Below are 6,515 nucleotides of genomic sequence, written 5' to 3' on the forward strand. Positions count from 1 at the left end.
AATGTCTCCACATATTCAATGCATGAATGATAACTGGCAACTCAAGATCATGAGTCACATAGTTCCCCTCGTGTTCATTCAACTTCCTTGACTCATAGCATACCAAATTTCTTTCTTACGTTAGGACTCCACCAAGTCCTTCCTTGCAAGCATCTGTACAAACCACAAACTGCTTATCAGGATATGCAATCTTCAAAACCAGAGCATTTGCAAACAAATGCTTCAATAACTCAAAATTGGCTACACACTCTTCAGTAAATTCAAACTTCTTTCCTTCCCTATGCAAAGATGTAATAAGATAACCAATCTGTGAGAAGTTCCTGATGAATCACTTGTAATAACCTGCTAGTCCCATGAATGATTTGTTCTCATCCACATTCCTAGGAGTTGACCACTACATGATAGCTTTAATCTTTTCTAGGTCCACTTATATCCTCTCCTTGGAAACATGTCCTAAGTAATGAATCTGAGACTGAAAGAAACTACACTTGTTAAGATTGGCATACAACTGATGCTCTCCCAAAAATATCAACACTACTGCCAGGTGCTCTGCATTCTCTTCCTCATTCTTGGATTATATCAATATATCATCAATAAACACTATCACAAGCTTGTCCAGATAAGAACACGACACACTGTTCATCAAACACATGAAAGTGGTTGGAGCATTAGTAAGACCAAAAGGAACCACCATAAACTCATAATGCCCATACTTGGTATGGAATCTAGTCTTGTAAATGTCCTCTTCTTTGATGCACACCTGATGATATCTTGATCTCAGATCATTCTTTGTGAATACTGTTACTCCCTTTAACTGATCAAACAAATCACGTTATCCACGACAATGGATACCTGTTCTTGATAGTCACCTTGTTCAACTGCCTGTAATCAATGCACAACATGATAGTACCACCCTTTTTCTTTACAAACAATACTAGTGCACCCCAAGGCGATACACTTGGCCTTATGTATCCCTGATCAAACATTTCCTTAAGCTGCAACTTCAATTCCACCAACTTTGGAGTGCTCATCCTATATGGTGCCTTAGATGCTAGTGCTGCTCCCGGCATCAACTCAATAGGAAATTCCATCTCTCTATGAGGAGGCAACTATGAAATCTCTGTAGGAAACACATCTTGAAACTGCTGCAAAATAGGATACCTCTTCAGGACTTCATCATCCTCAACATCCTTCCCTTTGTCACTAGAAATATGCATTACAAATAATAAACATCATTTCCGAAAACTACACTTTTCTTGCATAGATGTGACCATCTGTACTGATGTAGGCTTCTTCTTTCCTTGCAAGATTCTCTTTTCCCCGTCATCATCTAGACACTCAATAACCTTGTCATAGAAGTCTACCTTAGTCCCGTGAATGAACAACCAATCCATGCCCAAAAGCATACTATATGAACTCAAAGGAAGCACATTTAGATGTGATGATGTAGGCATACCATTCAACTCAAATGCACAAGATCTCACCCAATGATGAACTCTTCTCTTGGTCCCTGTAGCCAACTACACCAACCAAGATTTTGCATGCACTTCTTTATTCAAGCAACACTTATCCACCAAGTCAGGACTGATATAACTATAATTTGATCCAGGATCAATCAAAATGGAAATAAATTGATCACAAAACTTACCTTCCATCTTAATAATGGATGCCTGATGATCAACCTGCCTATTCTCCACTTTGCATAAATCTAATGAATACTCTAACCATCATCCCCAACTATCTATTCCTCCTTAGCACTATAAATCTGAGGTCTGCCACCCTAGTGTGATGGACAATCTCTCATGCGATGCTCTCCACCACAAGTCCAAAACTGCGAAGGCTTTCTGCCATTGCCTTTGTTCTGCTCCTTAGGTTGAGACCCATGTCCTCTTTCAGATGCATTGAAATTTTTATAAGGTGCTATGTTATCCTTATCACCTGCATCCCGAGGAATTCCTCGCTTCTTAACCCACTTTAATTTAGTCTTCTCATACTTTTCCAATCCCGCTTAGGATCAAACTTGCGCTTAGATTTCTCATAACAATTCCTCATATTCCCAATGAATTCCTCCAATGGCTGAGGCTCAACATACTCAATTCGATCTTTAAATGCTAAAGGCAATCCACTAATGAACCTTTGTACCTTTTTCTTCTCATCCTTGAAGTAGGGAACATATCTTAATAACTCCAAAAACTTGGTTGTGTACTCTTCATCTGTCATAGAACCCATCTTCAACTCATAGAATTCCTTGGTCTTTCTGTCATAATATCTCTTAGACAAGTATTTCTTCCTGAAGATTCTTTTAAACTCATGCCAACTCAACTCCTCTATCCTGATGCCTTTGACACACTTCACATCTTCCCACTAGATATTTGCTCTTCCTTTGAGATTGAAAATAACTATCTTAGCTTTCATATTCTCTGAATAATCATGCAATCTGAAGAACTTCTTCATCCCAAGTAACCATGCTTCTGCATCTTCTGATTTCTTCACATCCCCATCAAAAGTAGGAGGCTTAGATTTCTTGAAATCTTCTAGCAAATACTGCTTCTCACTCCTCCTATAAGGGTGATTGCGGTAATGACAATGATGACTCTCAGAACCAGAACTAGAATAGAATTGATGAGTGCTAGCCCACCTTTCAAGTGTATCCAAAAATATTTCACCTCTGACTGTATCATCCCTATCCAACCTGTATCCCGATCGAGACATGCTACCATATGCCCCATTAGTTTTTTCCTCCTTTCCATGACTGATCCTTAGTTATCCCTGCTTCTGCAAATTTGGAAGACTCTGAAGAATCACTGCATTTAATTCCACTTACTTCTCTTAAGCTTTGGCAAGCATTTCCTGTGCCTCAATCAACCTTCTATTATCCACCTTACAACTTTTGATTTTTGCCTTCAAACTTCTAAACGTATCTCCTAAATTAGGAGAATACTCTTCTCTTTACTTCTCAACTGACTTGTCCCATTCCATTGAATTCACATCAGGCCTGTAATGGGATTCATGTGAACTGTATTCCACCATTCTTCTCTTCATATTTGATCTTCTATCTCTTGCAAACATGTCATGTTAGATAAACCAAATATAGACATAATCAAAATCATACCTTAATGAAGTTCAAGAGAGGTTATCACATCTGCACAAATCAGTCTATATTAGCACAATATAATCTTCACAAGCATATCAACACCTAAATAAATATCATGATCATAACAAGAAGTAACCTACATGCATGCATGATGAACACATAAAAAAATAACATGCATGCATAACCATATGCATTTAGCCCATCCAGTCCAAGCATTTGAACTTGGAAGCTCTGATACCACCCTGTAACGACCTCCTCCCACATTTACCCACTTTGACAATCTCTCCAGGGTAAATATGAGATGAATGTCACTATGATATGGCCTAACCTCCAAGTTCCAATTATGGAAGTGGGGTTTGTTACCACTCAAACTAGTAGAGCAACTATTAGGTCAAGTGACAACAATGGAGCAATAGCTCACTATGACATCAGCTAAATCTCCCTGCTTTGTATGAAATTTCATCGATGGGAGGAGTCCCAGTGTTAGGGAAATCACTAGAAGAAATGTGTCAATAGTGTAAACATAGTGATTTCCAAGCCTATTCAAAGGAGAGTTTATAATGATAAGGATTTCTTTCTCTAGAAGCAATATGGATGGATCTCCAGGAAGGGCTAGAGGTAAACTTGGACCTAGGTTTGAAGGGTATATCTTGACATGAAGTTCCCTAAGTCAAAGAATCCTATAAGAATAAGGTTTCTAAGCAATCCTTGTGAAATTGGAGTGTCAAGGTTGTGGGACTACAAAGAAGCCCTAGTGGACCCAAACAAGGTCAAGGGTGTGGGGTAAAACTTCAAACGGGTGGAATTGACCAAGTGAGGGAGGAGAAAAGGATCAAAGAGGTAAGATTCAACTTTAATGCTTAATGCTATGATCCTTGATGAAGTCGCTAACCAAAGGAAAACTAGGGAAATGGTTTCTGAGCTAAGGCTTGAGATATCTCGAGATTCCACCATTGGAATAGCCTCAAATTTGGAGGATCTCTAGAGGACTCACCAACGTAGCTCTAGATACATTTTTATCGATTTTTGATGGCTACAAAAGGATTCGTGTGATTCCCTAGGTGGCCTTATAGGCTTAGAAAGACAAGAAAGGATGTGAGAATGATTTTCGTTTTTGTGATTACCTAGGACTAGACCAATGCTTAGCCTATTGGTAGAAATTGAGTCAATGATATTAAATGTTTAGAGACTTTTATATCGATCAAGGAGTTCCCTAGAAACTTCGCATGGCCCTAGAGGCAGTGACTAGGTCACTAGGAAAATTTACACTTCTTTGATGTTACAATTGATGACTTATCAAGGTAACTATGAGCATTCATATACCCCTAGGATATTTGTTCACCATACTTTGCATGTAACATATGAAAGGGCCCTCACAAAGACAAGAATAACAAATTCACATTTCATTAAGGCAGCTTCACCAGCTTCATAAGCGGAAATTTCATGCATTACATAAGTGACAAAAGCATGAGACATAAACCATGAAATTACACTTACAATTATAGCGAAAATATTCCAATCATCAATAGACAATAAAATTGAAGCTCCAAGATAAAAAACAAGCTCTTCCAAACATCGAAATGAATCAATTTCCAAATTCGTCCATCAATAAGGCTAGCAGAATTCTCAAGAAGAGATACAATTCCAAATCTAAGTGATGATCAAATGAAATGATCATCACATCAATAGATATCCTCCCTAAGGGGTTCGATTTGCCTAATAAAGCCTAATAATTCCCCAATTAATAAAATAATGTGCCAAAATAAAATTCCTTGGTGACAATCCCACCAAGATAGCTCCATAATACAAAAATAAGCCTCCTAGGAGGGAAAAATAGTAAATACAATAGGTCAAAGAGCCATTTAGGAGGCCTAATGGAGTCCAATGTGTGCCGATATGAATGAATGAGCTCCAAACATAGTGATCAAGGGGATGGACCCTTGCTATCCAAGCAAACAACCTATGGTGTCCCCAAGTGGCTATGGGGGCACAAAATGTCCCCAAATAGATCGAACAAACATGTATCCCATCTGTAAGGGCTAGAAGAATGGTGCAAGCCCTCCCACTATCTCCCACATCAAATACATCCTCATTTGGGCCCTGGATCAATTACTAAGTGTGTGGTGCAAGAGTGGAATCAACTGAGCAAGGTGGTCCAGGTGCATCATCATCATCCAGTAGGTGGAACACAAGCAAGTCATGAATGAAACTGAAAGATCCCATGGAGTGGAAATCTAATATTTTCTATGGAAGAGACCTATGGCTCTTAATTCTCATATAAAAATTCCAATATGACCCTCTAGGGGCTTCGACCTCGTATAGGGAGACCAAACCCCATATGAAGACCAACCTGCAATCTTGTATAAGATCCAATGTATCCCCTCACCTCCAATACAACCAATCATTAGTGCAATTGAGTAAATGAGCTTACAAATCATGGAACCAAGTGGAGACTTCATAGTAGCATGCCCTTCCATAGTGGGATTTAGAATGTACAAGTGCCTCCAAGTTCGAGAGGAAGGCTAAAAAAGGACCATATTAGGTGGTTTCAACCTCTGAAGGGGGTGACATGTCCATGGTACATCCATCAAATGTCAGGTGGTATGTGAAATAATGATGGAATGGAGTGGGGTACTAGGGGAAGGCTCTAAGCCACATTCCATAGTACAAGGGTAGCTAAGATAAGGGAAGAACACACTTGGATATATGAGTTTAGGAGGGAGCAATCGTGGTACATGAGTTACCCCAACCATTTTTTTCTACCCTTCTTCATATGCCTTTTGACTTTTGTATATTTTTCTTTTCTAACTTCTTGAGGCTCCAGGGGATGATAGCATGATATGTAGGATATAACAATGAATACTCCCTTAATGTGGGAAAATTCATCACCCACCAGGGGTTGGGAAAATCATGGGTTCCCAAATGATGTAAGGGGCCAATATGAGGGGCCCTAGGAGCAAGGGTGATGACCATGATGATAGGGATACAAATCATGTTTGACTTTTTCCCATGTCCTAAATTTGTATGTCCCGACCATCTTTTGCATTTTATGGTACATTTATTTTTGAGAGTGGCCAAATTATGTTTTTTGTTTCGTTTAGCTACATCAACCTCCAAGGAATCATTCCAGGACTGACCCAAGATGTGGACAGGGGAGGGGAAGGCTAATTCCTTGTGGACTTAATGGAAAAATGTGGACCCAGATGGGAAATATGGTGAATGGGGTTATAATGAGCGGAGGTGATGTGTATGGTGTCGGGAAGAGGGTCCACACAACCAAAATCAAGGTTTCCCATACAGTGCCATCCCTAATGTTAGTGGCCAATAAAGGATATCCCACAAGACAAGGATACAAGGTTAACCAATAAATTGGATAGAGGAGACAAGAGTACAAACCAATCCCACTCTTTCTGCCGAATTC

This window comes from Pinus tabuliformis, chromosome 3_1 (assembly GCF_031772625.1).
Source record: "Pinus tabuliformis cultivar Carrire ecotype Pingquan chromosome 3_1, CPIR1, whole genome shotgun sequence".
Classification (NCBI taxonomy): Eukaryota; Viridiplantae; Streptophyta; class Pinopsida; order Pinales; family Pinaceae; genus Pinus; species Pinus tabuliformis.